Here is a 15,884-nt window from a genome sequence, read left to right as displayed (position 1 = left end):
TATACAAGTATGTCGTTTCAACAAAATGTGGAGAAAAGGATTTTCTACTGGCGTGGTGGGGTGGGGGAGTTGTGGGGAGGTGACTTAGGAAATGTATGATAAATAAGGATGGCTTAATTAGGTTTGTTATGCAGGTTTTAAGTCATCTCAGGTAATGAGAGTTCTCTCCAGAGTTGGTATCTTCTTTCTAGTACAGACAGGAAGACCTAAATAAAAATAGCCTTTACAAAAGGGAAATTTATGTTCTGTTTTTAGATCTTTCCTGCATCTGTTGTTCCTCAATTGCCTTCAGCTCAAAATAATCCTTATGCCAAAGTGACATATTTGGGGGAGGGTTCCTCTGACCCCCTTCACATTCAAAAACAGACTTTGTCTCAGAAAACAAATAAGTATACTGATTAGGACAATACAATACAGGGCAAAATGAATCCTGAAAGCTTGTACAAATTCTTTTATTTTATTAAAATTTATCTGTACCAAATACTGGTACATATAATTGGTTCATTAAGGCTTAAAAAGCCACACAAACAGTACTTTGGTACATATAAATTGGTACAAATATATATGCATATGTACCAATATATATTTGTACCAATTTATATGCATCAAAATACTGTTTGCATAGCTTATTATACACACACACACTTTTCTAGTGACAGAATTTTTTTTTCTTTCTTTCTTTTTTTTTTTTTTTTATTTGAGACAGTGCTGTGGCATCACACCTCATAGCAACCTCTAACTCCTGGGTTTAGGCGACTCTCTTGCCTCAGCCTCCGAAGTAGCTAGGACTACAGGCGCCCACCACAATGCCCGGCTATTTTTTGGTTGTTGTTGTTGCAGTTTGGCTGGGGCCAAGTTTGAACCCTCCACCCTTGGTATATGGGCCTGGCACCCTACCCACTGAGGCACAGGTGCCGCCCCAGGGTCTCACTTTGTCACCCTTGGTAGAGTGCCATAATGTTATAGCTCACAGCAATCTCAAACTCTTGGGCTTAAGCAATTCTCTTGCTTCAGCCTCCCAAGCCACAATACCTGGCTATTTTTTTAGAGATGGGGGTCTAGCTCTTGCTCAGGCTGGTCTCGAACCTGTGAGCTCAGGCAATCCATCTACCTTGGCCTCCCAGAGTGCTAGGATTACAGGGGTGAGCCACCATGTCCAGTCCCTCTTTCTTTTTTAATTTTTAACTAGTGATACCAACACAGAAGGATCTAGTAATAGAATTTGATTTGTATTCTCATTAAATTTCTTTTATTTCAGATGAGGAAATGGCTTATTGAGCTATTTTAAAAAAATTACTTAGACTAAAAGACTTCTATCTTCCTAACTGCTATAGACAGAGTGACTACTGTAAAATGCTGAGGCTATTAACTTCTCAAATGAATCACAATATAAGAGAATATCAAAACTTCATGAAGTGAATCGGATTATAGTCAGACTAGGAAAGTATTATTGAGAAATACATTAAAATCACCAATCACTTAGCTGATTTGGTTATTAGGTTAAAATACTTCTACTGTTACAGCACATTTCTCTTTGGTTCATTTAAACATGAGAGAATTGGCACATTGTACAGGAGAAATGCTTATATTGAAGTAATATTATTGGCATAAAGAGAAATGTGGCTCAAGTCTTCAATCTCAATGGGGTAAGTTTGTTTTAGAGGTTTTCCTCTTCCACCAAAATTTACTGAAGCCATAAATCAGAGGAAATTTGTTTTACTTATTGAAAAGATGTTTCAAAAACCTGTTAATCTATGGCACTGTTTTTCAACCATTTTTATCCTATGGCATATTTGAACCTATAGTTAAACTTCTGTAGCACACTTAAATTATGTTAAGAAAAAGAGTTAAAAAAAAAAAAAAGAATATACTTACTATACTTTGAACTTCTTTTGAAAATAAATTAACGATCTTTAAAAAATTTCACAGCACATTTAAGATCCTCTCATAGTACATCAGTGTGCTGTGGCATACCCGTTGAAAATCACTGATCTATGGTGTATCAATATTAGCAAGTGGTATATCAATACTATCACTACTACCAGAAAATATGCTGGGTTTATTAAAAAACAAAAGTGAACAAGAATAATTTTGAAGAATTGGCTAAAACCAGATGTTACAAGTAGAAAAGTACTTTAAAACAAATCCTGCACAGAACTCATTCCACATAATACTTCTTTTAAATTGATGGCATATGGGCGGCACCTGTGGCTCAGTGGGTAGGGTGCCAGCCCCATATACCAAGGGTGGCGGGTTCGAACCTGACCCCAGCCGAACTGCAACAAAAAATAGCCAGGAGTTGTGGTGGGCACCTGTAGTCATGACTACTCGGGAGGCTGAAGCAAGAGAATTGCTTAAGCCCAGGAGTTGGAGGTTGCTGTGAGCTGTGATGTCACAGCACTCTACCGAGGACAATAAAGTGAGACTCTGTCTCTAAAAAAAATAAAAAGTTGATGGCATATAACATATTTCTTGAAGGTAAGTTGACTATACATTTTAAATCTTTAGGTCCCAGCACAGTACCATGAGAATAATAAGTATTCAATTATTGAAAACATTATTGAATTGGATGATAATTTTAATAGGCAGAACTCTTAAAGATGCAGCAATTCTGAGCCTGCTTGGCCAGTATCATTCAGGAGCTGAGAGAGACTTCCCAACATGGGAAAGAGTAAGTGAACCTTAGAAGTCCACATTCTCACCACAAAGCCCTGGAATCCTCGTGCTGGAGAGGCCCCCAACCCTTTTTAGTCAGAGTCTCATTTGGTTGCCCTGGATAGAGTGCAATGGCATCATAGCTCACAGCAACCTCAAACTCTTGGGCTCAAGCGATCCTCTTGCCTCAGCCTCCTGAGTAGCTGGAACTACAGGTGCCCGCCACCATACCCAGCTAATTTTTCCTATTTTTAATACAGATTGGGTCTCACTCTTGCTCAAGCTGGTCTCAAACTCCTGAGCTCAAACAATTCACTTGCCTCAGCCTCCCAGAGTGCTAGGACTATAGGCAAGCCATGGTGCCTGGCTGGAAGAGCTCCTTCATATTCACAGGCCCTGAAACTAGCATAAGGAGTTACCAGGAGATCACACAATGGTACTACCTAGGAAGGAGCTCATACTGAGTCTCTCACATTCTCTGAGATGACTCACCTCTTTTCAGAGGCAGGATAGCTGTGCTGATGCTGCCACTCACCACCTAAGCATTCTGTCAGCAGCCTTGGAATTGCCTTGTACCTGTCTACCATGGCCAGTGCCTGTACACATCATTAGAAGGCACGAGGACAGGCCAGCCTAGCCTGGCTTTGCCTCTTACTCTATGCCAGACCATGCAAGCCAGGGAGTTTCTGAGCACAGACCACCGCCATTGGCATCTGACCACTCTTCCTGGCCATCCTGCCGCTGCCATTGCCCACACCAGCAGTCCCCAACCTTTTTGGCAATGGGGATTGGACTCATGGAAAACAGTTTTTCTAAAGAATAGTGGTGGTGCTGATACTTTGAGGATGATTCAGTCAGATTAAATCTCTACCTCAGATCATTAGGCATTAGGTTCTCATAAGGTACATGCAATCTAGGTCCTTTGCGTGCACAGTTTATAGTAGGGTTCACTATTGCCACCACCACTGAGGTTAAGCTCAGGTGGTAATGCAAGTGATGGGGAGCAGCTATACAGATGAAGCTTCACTCACTCACTGCTTATCTCCTGCTATACGGCCTGCTTCCTAACAGTACCAGTCTGCAGCCTGGAGGTTGGGGACTATAGGCCCATACCATACCATCTGCACAGGGGCCTGAGAACCTGCTCAACTTCCCAGCCCATAGCTGCCACTACCAGCATCTGAGAAAGCTACCTTGAAGCCAGAGAAACAGCCCCTCTGGACCTGCTAATAATGGTGCCAGCATATGTTACCCTAGAGCCCAAGGACTGGCCTACCTGATATTCCATCCCCCAGCAAAATTACACAACAGCCTCTACTAGCAACTGTACCTTAAGCCACAAAGGAAATCTTAGACACCTTTGACCTTGTTTAAAGCCAAAGAAATCATACAGAGACTAAACTATTGCATACATCCAGAGTGAAAAGTGACCTACTCAACTAAAACCATAGATTTATCCTCAAGAAAAAATCCTTCTCTATAAAACCAAATTCAAAAAATGGGAAGAAGCAGCTGATACACTTAAAGAGTAGATATCAACTTAAGGACACAGAAAATGTTAAAATGTAAGGAAATATGATAAAGGAACACAAAAATTCCCAGGAACAGATCCCAATGAAAAAATCATAAATCATAAATCCTGAAAAAATTCAAATTATTGATTCTTAAGAAGCTCAGTGAGATATAAGAGAATTACAAAAAACAATACAAATAAATCGGAAAAACAATCTAGAATATAAATGAGAAATTTATTTATTTATTTATTTATTTATTTTTTTGTAGAGACAGAGTCTCACTTTATGGCCCTCGGTAGAGTGCCGTGGCCTTACACAGCTCACAGCAACCTCCAACTCCTGGGCTTAAGCGATTCTCTTGCCTCAGCCTCCCAAGCAGCTGGGACTACAGGCACCCGCCACAACGCCCGGCTATTTTTTGGTTGCAGTTTGGCCGGGGCTGGGTTTGAACCCTCCGCCCTCGGCATATGGGGCCGGCGCCCTACTCACTGAGCCACAGGTGCTGCCCATAAATGAGAAATTTATCAAAGAAACTGATATAGAAAAGAACCAACAGAAGTTCTATAATCTAACAATTTATTACATGAACTACAAAATACATTAGAAATCTTCAACAAAAGACTAGATCAATCAGAAGAAAGAATCTCAGAAACTGAGAACAGGTCTTTTGAAATAACTTAGTCAGACAAAAATACAAGAAACAGTTTAAAAAGATGAACAAAGCCTTCATGATATATGGGACACCATAAAGTGCCCCAATGTATAAATTAACATAATCCCAGAAGGTGAAGAGAAGACAAAAGGTACAGAAATGTATTTAATGAAATAATAAATACAAAACTTCTTAAATCTAGCAAGATTTTTAGACATTCAGATACCAGAGGCTTATCATCCCCAAATAGACACAATGCAAAAAGGTCTTCTTCTCTAAGGCACATTATTGACAAATTGTATAAAGAATTTGTATAAAGCAAAATAAAAAAAAAAAAAGAATCCTAAAGCGGCAAGAAAAAAGCCACCTATAAAGGAATTTAGTCACCTATAAAGGAATTCCCATCAGACTAACAGTGAATTTCCAGAAGAAACCTTATAAAGATAGAAAAAGATAACACATTCAAAGTGCTAAAAGAAAAATACTAGAAGCCAAGGATACTATATTCAGTAAAATTATCTCTCATAAATAAAGGCCTTCAGATACAAAAGCTGACCATTCTCACAAGAAATGCTCAAGTAGGCCTAAACCTGGAAGAAAAAGGATGATATTTATCATCATGAAAATATACAAAAAATTAAAACTCAATAGTAAAGCAAACATATAAATGAAAAAGAGAAAGGACTCAAATGATACCCCTATAGATGACCCCCAAATCACAGGAGAAAATAAGAGAAAAAGAAAGGAACAAAATATAAACAACTAGAAAACAATAATATGAGGGGAACTAAATCTTATCAATATATATGATAAGAACTATATCAATAACAACCCTGAATGTAAATGGATTCAATTCTCCACTAAAAAGATATAGACTGCCTGAATGGATAAAAATACACAATCCAACTATATACTGCCTATAAGAACTGTACTTAACCAATAAGGATATGTACAGAATGAAAGTAAAGGGACAGAAAAAAATATTTCAGGCAAATAGAAACCAAAGTGAGCAGGAATAGTCATACTTATATCAGATAAAATAGCCTTTAAGCCAAAAATATACAAAAATTTTTAAATGTCATTATATAATGACTAAGTTATCAATCTAGCAAATAGAAAATAACAATTCTAAACATATATGCACCCAACACTGGAGCACCCAGATTCATAAAGCAAATATTACTAGATCTAAAGAGAGAGAGAGACTCCAATGTGATAACAGTGAGGGACTTTAATACCCACTCTCAGCATTAAACAATTTATTTAGACAGAAGATCTACAAAGAAACATAGTTTAAACTGGGCTTTAGACCAAATGTACCTAAAAGACAATTATAGAGTATTTTATCCAACAATGGAAGAATACACACTCTTCTCATCAATACATAGAACATTCTCCAGACCACATTAGGCCACAAAACACATCTCAACAAAATTTGAAAACTCAAAATCATATCAAGTATCTTTTCAGACTACAATGGAATAAAATTAGAAATCAATACTAGAGGAACTCTGTAAACTATCCTGAACAAGTGTTGGTCAATGAAGAAATAATGATGGAAATAAAATGAAAACAAAATATACCTTTCTCCTTGCAATTCTATAATAGATTAAAACACACACACACACACCCATCATTCCAAAACCTGTGAGATATAGAAAAATCAGCAATAAGAGGGAATTTTATAGCAAAACACAGCTTCACTAAAAATGTAGGAATATTTCAAATAAACAATCTAACAAAAGACCTCAAGGAATTAGAAAAGCAAGAACAAACCAAACCCAAAATTAGTAGAAGAAAATAAATAAAAATCAAAGTAGAATTAAACAAAATAGACACTAAAAACACAATAAAAAGGATCAATTAAATAAAATGTTGGTTCTTTGAAAAGATAAACAAAATTGATAAATCACTAGTTACACTAGCCAAAAATAAACAAATAGCCAAATAAACAGTTTGATGAGAATATTTCAGATTGTATATGAATCCAGCACATTGCACCCCTTGATTGCACTAATGTACACAGCTATGATTTAACAAAAAAAAAAAAAAGAGCCAAATAAAAAAATCAGAAATGAAAAAGGAAACATTCCAATTGAGACCACAGAAATACCAAAGATCATCAGAATCTATTATGAACAACAACATGCTAACAAACTAGAAAACCTAAAGGAAACGCATAAATTCCCAGAAAGGTAAAATTTACCACAATTGAATTTGGAATAAATAGAAAACTCAGAAAGACCAATAATGAGTAGTGGGACTGAATCAGTAGTAAAAAGCCTCCCAACCTTTGTTTTAAAAAGGCTTTTCTGAGAATTCTGGGAAGATGGCTGACTGGTAGCAACACTTGGCAGAGGCTCTTGAGCAGATGAAGAAAAACTGGACGGAATTGGACTCTATGAAGCCAAAGGTGGGGAGCTGAGCCAAGAAAGAAGTTTGGCTAGCTGTAACTCCAAGGAAGAGCATTCAAGAAAACAAATTACAGGTACAAAGCCTATCAACTAGAGGACGGGAGACCCCTCCCCAAAGAAGGAGGCCTGCTGCAGGCTATCTGCGAATGAGCAGGGAACAAAAGACCTCTCATTTTACCTTGCTGGAGAGAGCGCTAAACTCCAGGTCTCTTTCTCCAGGGAGGTCCCACTTATGAATCTAGACACCACCCCACCAGGCATAAAATTGAACAGATATTTTCCCCCACAAATCGAAACTCCCAGTCTACCCTTTCTCCCTCACATGGTGGTCTGAAGTTTGTCCCCTGCAGAACCTGTTTGGTCTTGTCCTGAGAGATCTGGGCATAATGTGGACTGCCAACCATCAGGACAGAATCTGTGACTAACGGGAAAGAAATGGTGTGGGAAGAGAGGGACACTTAGTGGAAGGAGGAGCAGTCCCCTAGTTTGACAATGCTTGGCCAGTGGTGGTGTTGACCCTTGGTTTGGGCTGTGTCTGGTGGGACGGGGTGCAGAACCCCCAGCTCTAACAGCACCCACAGCGGGAGAGTGGTTGCCCCATATGGACTGAGTTCAGCAGACAGGGCTGGTCCCCAGCCCCTGCTGGGTCTGTGAGCAGAGGCTTGCTAGGCATGGACTGAGACCTGAGAGCAAGGGTGTGGTCTCCTGATTCCAACAGAACCCTCAGCAGTGGACTCTGACTGGCTGGCAGGGGCATGGTCCCCTGACTCCAACTGGGCCTGTGAGCAGAGATGCAGAGAAGGCTGCCCACTTGGGGACATTCTGAGGTTGACCTTCGAAGTTCTGTAGTGGAAAAGAACTAAAGGGTGGGGGCTGGGCACCACAGCTGTTTGTATCTCTTCACAGTCGAGATTTAAACCTAATACTGTGGTTTCTTAGGATATGGGAAGTTTGCCTGATATCAAAACAGAGCTAGCTTGCACTACCTCACCAAGTAGGTCCTCAGAGTCTCCAGCCAAAACACTGAAAGGGGCCTTTGTAAGGTTATAGGAGATAAGCCACAATTACAAAGTCTAGTGTTTTGGTAAGGGACTATCTCTACTCCCTATGAACCCCAATTCAATCTCACCCTACCAGTTTTAATAACCAAATGGTAGAAAATAAATATGGTGCCAACCCATCAGAACAACTCTGGCAACATGAATAACCTGAGTAGATCAACCCCCCCCCGCCCAAGAAATGACAAAGGAGATACAACTGAAGATGCCACGCATAGACAAATGGCAGCAATGTGAGAAATCAAATTCGGAATATGGATGGCAAATAAATAGAATGGAAGAAAAGATAGAAATTGAATTCCAAAGAGTAGTTCAAGAAACTAATGAATTAAAAGCCTAAGTCACCACAGATATGAACATAATGAGAAAAGAGATAGCAGAGCTCAAGGAAATGAAAAAGTTAGTTGAGGAGCTCCAAGATACAGCAGAATCCCTCAGTAATAGAGTAGGCTAGGCAGAAGAAAGGATCTCTGAAACTGAAGACAAAGCTTTTGAACATTTCCAAACACTCAAAGAGGCAGACAAATGGAGAGCAAAAACTGATCATTCTCTGAGAGAGTTGTGGGATCACTCCAAAAGATCAAACATTCATCTTGTAGGAATTCCTGAAGAAGAGGATGGTCCTAACGGTACAGATGCTCTACTCCAACACTCCAAAAGATCAAACATTCATCTTGTAGGAATTCCTGAAGAAGAGGATGGTCCTAACGGTACAGATGCTCTACTCCAACACTCCAAAAGATCAAACATTCATCTTGTAGGAATTCCTGAAGAAGAGGATGGTCCTAACGGTACAGATGCTCTACTCCAAGAAATTTGGGAGGAGAATTTCCCAAGCATTGCAAGAAATACAGAACTTCAGATAGCAGACAGTTTCAGAACCTCAGCAAGACTCGATTCAAATAAAGCAACTCCTAGACACATTGTGATTAACTCTGCCAAAGTTAAGATGAAGGAGAAAATTCTGCAAGTGGCCAGATGTAAGAAAAGCATCACCCACAAAGAGAGAAATATCAGAATGACTGCAGATCTCTCAGCCGAAACCTTTCAAGCCAGAAGAAGATGGTCATCAACCTTTAATCTCCTAAAACAAAACAACTCTAGCTCAGGATCCTGTATCCAGCTAAACTGAATTTTATTTGTGATGGAGAAATCAAATACTTCAATGACATAGATAGGTTGAAGAAATTTGCCATAACTAAACCAGTTCTCTAGGATATTCTCAGACCCATCTTCCACAATGACCAGCACAATGCTATACCTCCAAAGTAAATTCATCCAGAAATTTTTGAACGAAACCCAACTTCCACATGGTGAAAGGATTAAAAATGTCCACTGGACATCCAAAAATCATGACACCCAAAACACAACCAGGCTTATCAATTCTCTCAATTAACGTGAATGGTTTAAACTGTCCTCTAATGAAGCACAGACTGGCTGACTGGATACATGAACTCAGACCGGATATCTGCTGTATACAAGAATCTCACCTTGGGCGGCACCTGTGGTCAAGTGGGTAGGGCGCTGGCCCCATATGCCGGAGGTGGCAGGTTCAAACCCAGCCCCGGCCAAAAAAAAAAAAAAAAGCAAGAATCTCACCTTACCTTAAAGGATAAAAATAGACTCAGGGTGAAGGGATGGACTTGTATATTACAAGCAAATGGAAACCAGAAAAAAGCAGGGGTTGCAATTTTAGTAGCAGATACAATTGGCTTTAAATCAACAAAGATAAAGAAAGATAAGGAAGGTCACTACACATTTGTCAAGGGAAACACCCAACATGAAGAGATTTCGATAATTAACATTTATGCACCCTACCAGAATGCTCCTCAATTCATAAAGCAGACCCTAATGGATATGAACAACTTGATATCTTCCTGCACTATAACAGTTGGAGATTTTAACACCCCTGGATAGATCCTCCAAGAAGAAACTAAACAAAGAAATATTAGACGTAAACCTGACCCTAGAACAAATGGACTGTACAGATCTCTACAGAACATTTCACCCTAATAAAACTGAATATACATTCTTCTCATCAGCCCATGGGTCATCCTCCAAAACAGATTATGTTCTAGGACACAAGTCTAACCTCAGCAAATTTAAAAGTGTAGAAATTATTCCTTGTATCTTCTCGGAATAAAAGTTGAACTCAACAGGAACAGGAATCTTCATACTCAAACAAAGTCATGGAAACTAAATAATCTTAGGCTTGATCATAGCTGGGTCAAAGATAAGATTAAGAAGGAAATCATCAAATTTTTGGAACAAAATGATTACAGAGACTCAAATTATCAAAACCTGTGGGATACTGCAAAGGCAGTCCTAAGAGAGAAATTTATAGCATTGGAAGCCTTCATCAATAAAACAGAAAGAGAGGAAGCCAACAACTTAATGGATCATCTCAAGCAACTGAAAAAGGAAGAATATTCCAACCCTAAACCCAGGAGAAGAAAAGAAATAACAAAAATTAGGGCAGAATTAAATGAAATTGAAAACAATCATTCAGAAGATCAAGGAAACAAAAAGTTTTTTTTTTTTTTTTTTTTGCAGTTTTGGCCAGGGCTGGCTCAAACCTGCCACCCCCAGTATATGGGGCCGGCACCCTACTCCTTGAGCCATAGGTGCTGCCCAATAAAAAGTTGATTTTTTGAAAAGATTAACAAAATTGTAAACCTTTGGCCAACCTAACCAAAAATAGAAAAGTAAAATCTTTAATATTGTCTATCAGAAATGATAAAGGAGGCTTGGCGCCAGTGGCTCAAGCGGCTAAGGCACCAGTCACATATCCAGCACCAGTCACACATCCACCCCCAAACAACAATGACGGCTGCAACCAAAAAACAGCCAGGTGTTGTGGTGGGTGCCTGTAGTCCCAGTTACTTGGGAGGCAGAAGCAGGAGAATCACTTGAGCCCAGGAGTTGGAGGTTGCTGTGAGCTGTAATGCCACAGCACTCTACCCAAGGTAATAGCTTGAGGCTCTGTCTCAAAAAAAAAAAAAAAGAAAAGAAAAAAGAAACAATAAAGGAGAAATAACAACAGACACTTAAGACACTTCAGAAATTCAAAAAATCCTCAATGATACTACAAAAATCTCTATTCCCAGAAATATGAAAATCTGAAGGAAAAGGACCAATACCTGGAAGCGTGCCACCTTCATAGACTTAACCAGAGAGAATTAGAAATCTTGAATAGACCTATATCAATCACTGAAACAGCATCAACAATACAAAACCTCCCAAAAAGAAAAGTACAGGACCAGATGGCTTCACATCTGAATTCTATCAAACCTTTTAAGAGGAACTAGTACCTATATTATACAACCTTTTCCAAAGCATAGAAAACGAAGGAATAGTTTCCAAAACATTCTATGAAGCAAATATCACCCTGATATCCAAACCAGGAAAGGATCCAACAAAGAAAGAAAATTATAGACTAGTATCATTGATGAATATCAATGCAAAAATATTCAATAAGATCTTAGCAAACATAATTCAACAACACATCAAAAAAAAATTATGAACCATGATCAAGTTGGTTTTATTCCAGAGTTGCAGGGTTAGTTCAACAACACAAATCTATAAATGTAATACATTACATCAATAAAATAAAAAAGAGACCATATGATTCTCTCAACTGATGCAGAAAAAGCCTTTGATAATATCCAGCATCGTTTCATGATCAGAACACTTAAGAAAATAGTTATAGAAGGGACAGTTCTTAAACTGATAGAGGTCATCTACAGCAAACCCATAGCCAATACCATATTGAATGGTGTAAAATTGAAAACATTTCCACTCATATCAGGAATGAGGCAAGGATGCCCACTGTCTCCACTGCTATTCAACATAGTAATGGAAGTCTTAGTCATCACAATCAGGTAAGAGAAGGCGATCAAGGGTATCCAAATAGGGTCAGAGGAGATCAAACTCTCACTCTTTGCTTATGATATGATCCTATACCTGGAAAATCCTAGGGACTCAACTTTAAAACTCTTAGAAGTGATCAAGGAATACAGCAGCATATCAGGATACAAAATCAACTGAAAAGTCAGTAGCTTTTATATATGCCAATAATAGTCAAGCTGAAAATATAGTCAAGGACTCTCTTTCCTTTTACAATAGTGCCAAAGAAGATGAAATATCTGGAAATTACCTAACAAAGGGACATGAAAGATCTCTGTAAAGAGAACTATGAAATTCTGAGAAAATAAATAGCTGAAGATGTTAACAAAAGGAAAAACATACCATGCTCATTGCTGGGAAGAATCAACATTGTTAAAATGTCCATACTACCCAAAGCAATCTACAGATTTAATGCAATCCCTATTAAAGCACCATTGTCATACTTTAAAGAACTTGAAAAAACAGTACTTCATTTTATATGGAATCAGAAAAAACCTCAAATAGCAAATACATTACTCAGAAATAAGAACAAATCAGGAGGAATCATATTACCAGACTTCAGGCTATACTATAAAGCTATACTGTAAATCTATAGTGATCAAAACAGCATGGTACTGGCACAAAAACAGAGCGGTAGATTTATGGAATAGAATAGAGAACCAAGAGATGAACCCAGCTACTTATTTGATCTTCGACAAGCCTATCAAAAATATTCAGTGGGGGAAAGACCCCCTACTTAACAAATGGTGCTGGATGAACTGGCTGGTGACCTGTAAAAGACTGAAACTGGATCCCACCTTTCACCGTTAACAAAAATTGATTCTCACTGGATAAAAGATTTAAACTTAAGACATGAAACTATAAAATACTAGAAGAGAATGTAGGGAAAACACAAGAAGAAATTGGCCTGGGAGAATATTTTATGTGGAGGACCCCCCCAAGCAATTGCAGCAACACCAAAAATACATTACTGGGATCTGATCAAACTAAAAAGCTTCTGCACAGCCAAGAGCACAGTAAGTAAAACAGACAACCTTCAGAATGGGAGAAGAGTTTTGCAGGTAATGCTTCCAATGAAGGTCTGATAACTAGAATCTACAGAGTACTCAAACTAATCAATAAGAAAAGAATAAATAACCCCATTTCTGTGTGGGCAAGAGACTTGAACAGAAACTTCTCTGATGAAGACAGGCACATGGCCTACAAACACATGAAAAAATGCTCATCATCTTTAATCATCAAAGAAATGCAAATCAAAACCACTTTGAGATATCATCTAACACCAGTAAGATTAGCCTACATCACAAAATCCCAAAGCTACAGATGTTGGTGTGGACATGGAAAGAAGGGAACGCTTCTACACTGCTGGTGGGAATGCAAGCTAATACGACCTTTTTGGAAAGAAGTTTGGAGAAAGCTCAAGGAACTAAAAGTAGACCTACTGTTTGATCCTGCAATTCCTCAACTAGGTATATACCCAGATGATCAAAAATTATTTTACAACAAAGACATTTGCACCAGAATGTTTATTGCAGCCCAATTCATAATAGCTAAGACATGGAAACAGCCCAAGTGCCCTTTGACCCATGAATAGATTAACAAATTGCAGTAAATGTACACCATGGAATACTATACAGCCATAAAAAGATGGAGGCTTCACATCTTTTGTTTACCTGGATGGAGCTGGAACATATTCTTCTTAGTAAAGTATCTCAAGAATGGAAAAAAAGTATCCAATGTACTCAATATTACTATGAAATCAATATATATCACCTACACACTCATACAAATGGCAAACATAACTATAGTCCAGAAAGTAGAAGGGAAGAGGAGAGAAAGGGGAGGGGAGGGGGGATATGGGAAGAGGGAGGGTATTTGGAGGGACCTCATCTAATGTGCAAGATGCAGTGGTACATTTCAAAATTATTAAGAAATGAGTATAATTGTGATGGATGTGTTACTTAGTTCAATGTAAGCATTTCACATTGTATATCGAAGCAGTACCCTGAACCCCATAAATGCACAAAGTTATGATTTAATAAAAAAATAAAAAATAAATAAAAAGACCTTTTTTTTTTTCTGCTGCAGTTTTCTTTCTTTCTTTTTTTTTTTTTTTTTTTTTTGTGTGGTTTTTTGGCCAGGGCTGGGTTTGAACCCGCCACCTCCGGCACATGGGACCGCGCCCTACTTCTTGAGCCACAGCCGCTGCCATTGAGTGTACAATAAGCCAGGTTACACTGATTGTAATTGTTAGGTAAAGTGCCTCTTGCAATCGTGTCTTGCCCCCATAAAGTGTGACACACACCAAGGCCCCACTCCCCTCCCTCCAAATAAAAAGACTTTTCTAAAAAGCCCAGAAGGGGCTGCCAAATTCTACCAAACATATAAAGAACTAATAACAATCTTCCTCAAACTATTGCAAAAAACTGAAAAGGAGAGAATAATTCTCCCTAACTCATTCTATGAGCCCAGCTTTACCCTGATAGCAAAATGAGACAAGGACACAACAAAAAAAGAAAATTACAGGTCAATTTCCCTGATGAATACAGATGCAAAAATTCTGAACAAAATACTAGCAAATCTAATTCAGTAGCGCATGAAAAAGATAACACACTATGATTAAATGGAATGTATACCTGGGACACAAGAATAGTGTCACATTCCAGAAAAAGAGTTTCAAAATGCTCTGAAGGGTAGACTGGGCACTGGCATCGGTGCATAGCTAGCATCCCAAGGGGAGTACTATTTATTAGTGACCGTAGTAATGTTCAGCAATGAAGAATGTAGTACTTTTTCTAGGATGAGTTGGCAAACTTGTCAGACCTCATATGTAGTTCATTCTTTTTTTGCTGCTCTATAGTATTCCATTGAATGATTAGTCACATAGTTTACTCATTTTACTATTGCTAGACATTTGGGTTGCTCCTATTTTTTTCTATTATGAACAATGTTACCATCAACATTATTGCAAATGTTTCCTGAAGTACATGTGCAAAAATCTCTTAGGGTATAAGCCTAGTATTAGCTATAAAGTAGGTGTATATTCATCTTTACTAAGCAAAGCCAAATTATTTTCCAAAGTGGCCACACAGTCATGGGTCCTTAACAATAGGGATATGTTCTAAGAAATGCATCCTTAGGTGATTTTGTCATTGTGCAAACATCATGGAGTGTAGTTACACAAACCTAGGTATAGCCTATTACACACCTAGCCTGTAGAGTACAGCCTTTTGCTCCTAGGCTACAAAGCTATATAGCATGTTACTGTGCTGATACTGTAGGCAAAGTGTAACATAATGGTAAGCATTACATTATGCAGGCTCTTTCTCCACCTGCTTTTAAGATATATTTGGTTTACAGGATTTTTACTACTATATGCCTAAGTAGGATTTTCTTTGTGTTTATCCTGCTTAGGGTTTGCTGACCTTAGAAAATCTACAGGTTGTCATTTTTCACCAAATTTGGGATATTTCAGCTATAACTCTAAATACTTTTTTGTTGCCCTGTATTCCTTTTCTTCTAATATTCTCCTAATATTTCCCATAGGTCTTGGGTCATCTTTTCATTCTTATTCAATCATTTTTTCTTTTTTCAGATTGGATTTTTTTTTTTTGAGACAGAGTCACATTTTGTTGCCCTCAGTGGAGTATTGTGTCATCATAGCTCACAGCAACCTCAAACTCTT

Source organism: Nycticebus coucang, chromosome 5 (genome assembly GCF_027406575.1).
Source record: "Nycticebus coucang isolate mNycCou1 chromosome 5, mNycCou1.pri, whole genome shotgun sequence".
Classification (NCBI taxonomy): Eukaryota; Metazoa; Chordata; class Mammalia; order Primates; family Lorisidae; genus Nycticebus; species Nycticebus coucang.
The sequence above is the reverse complement of the archived record's forward strand: the minus strand, read 5'-3'. Positions refer to the sequence as shown.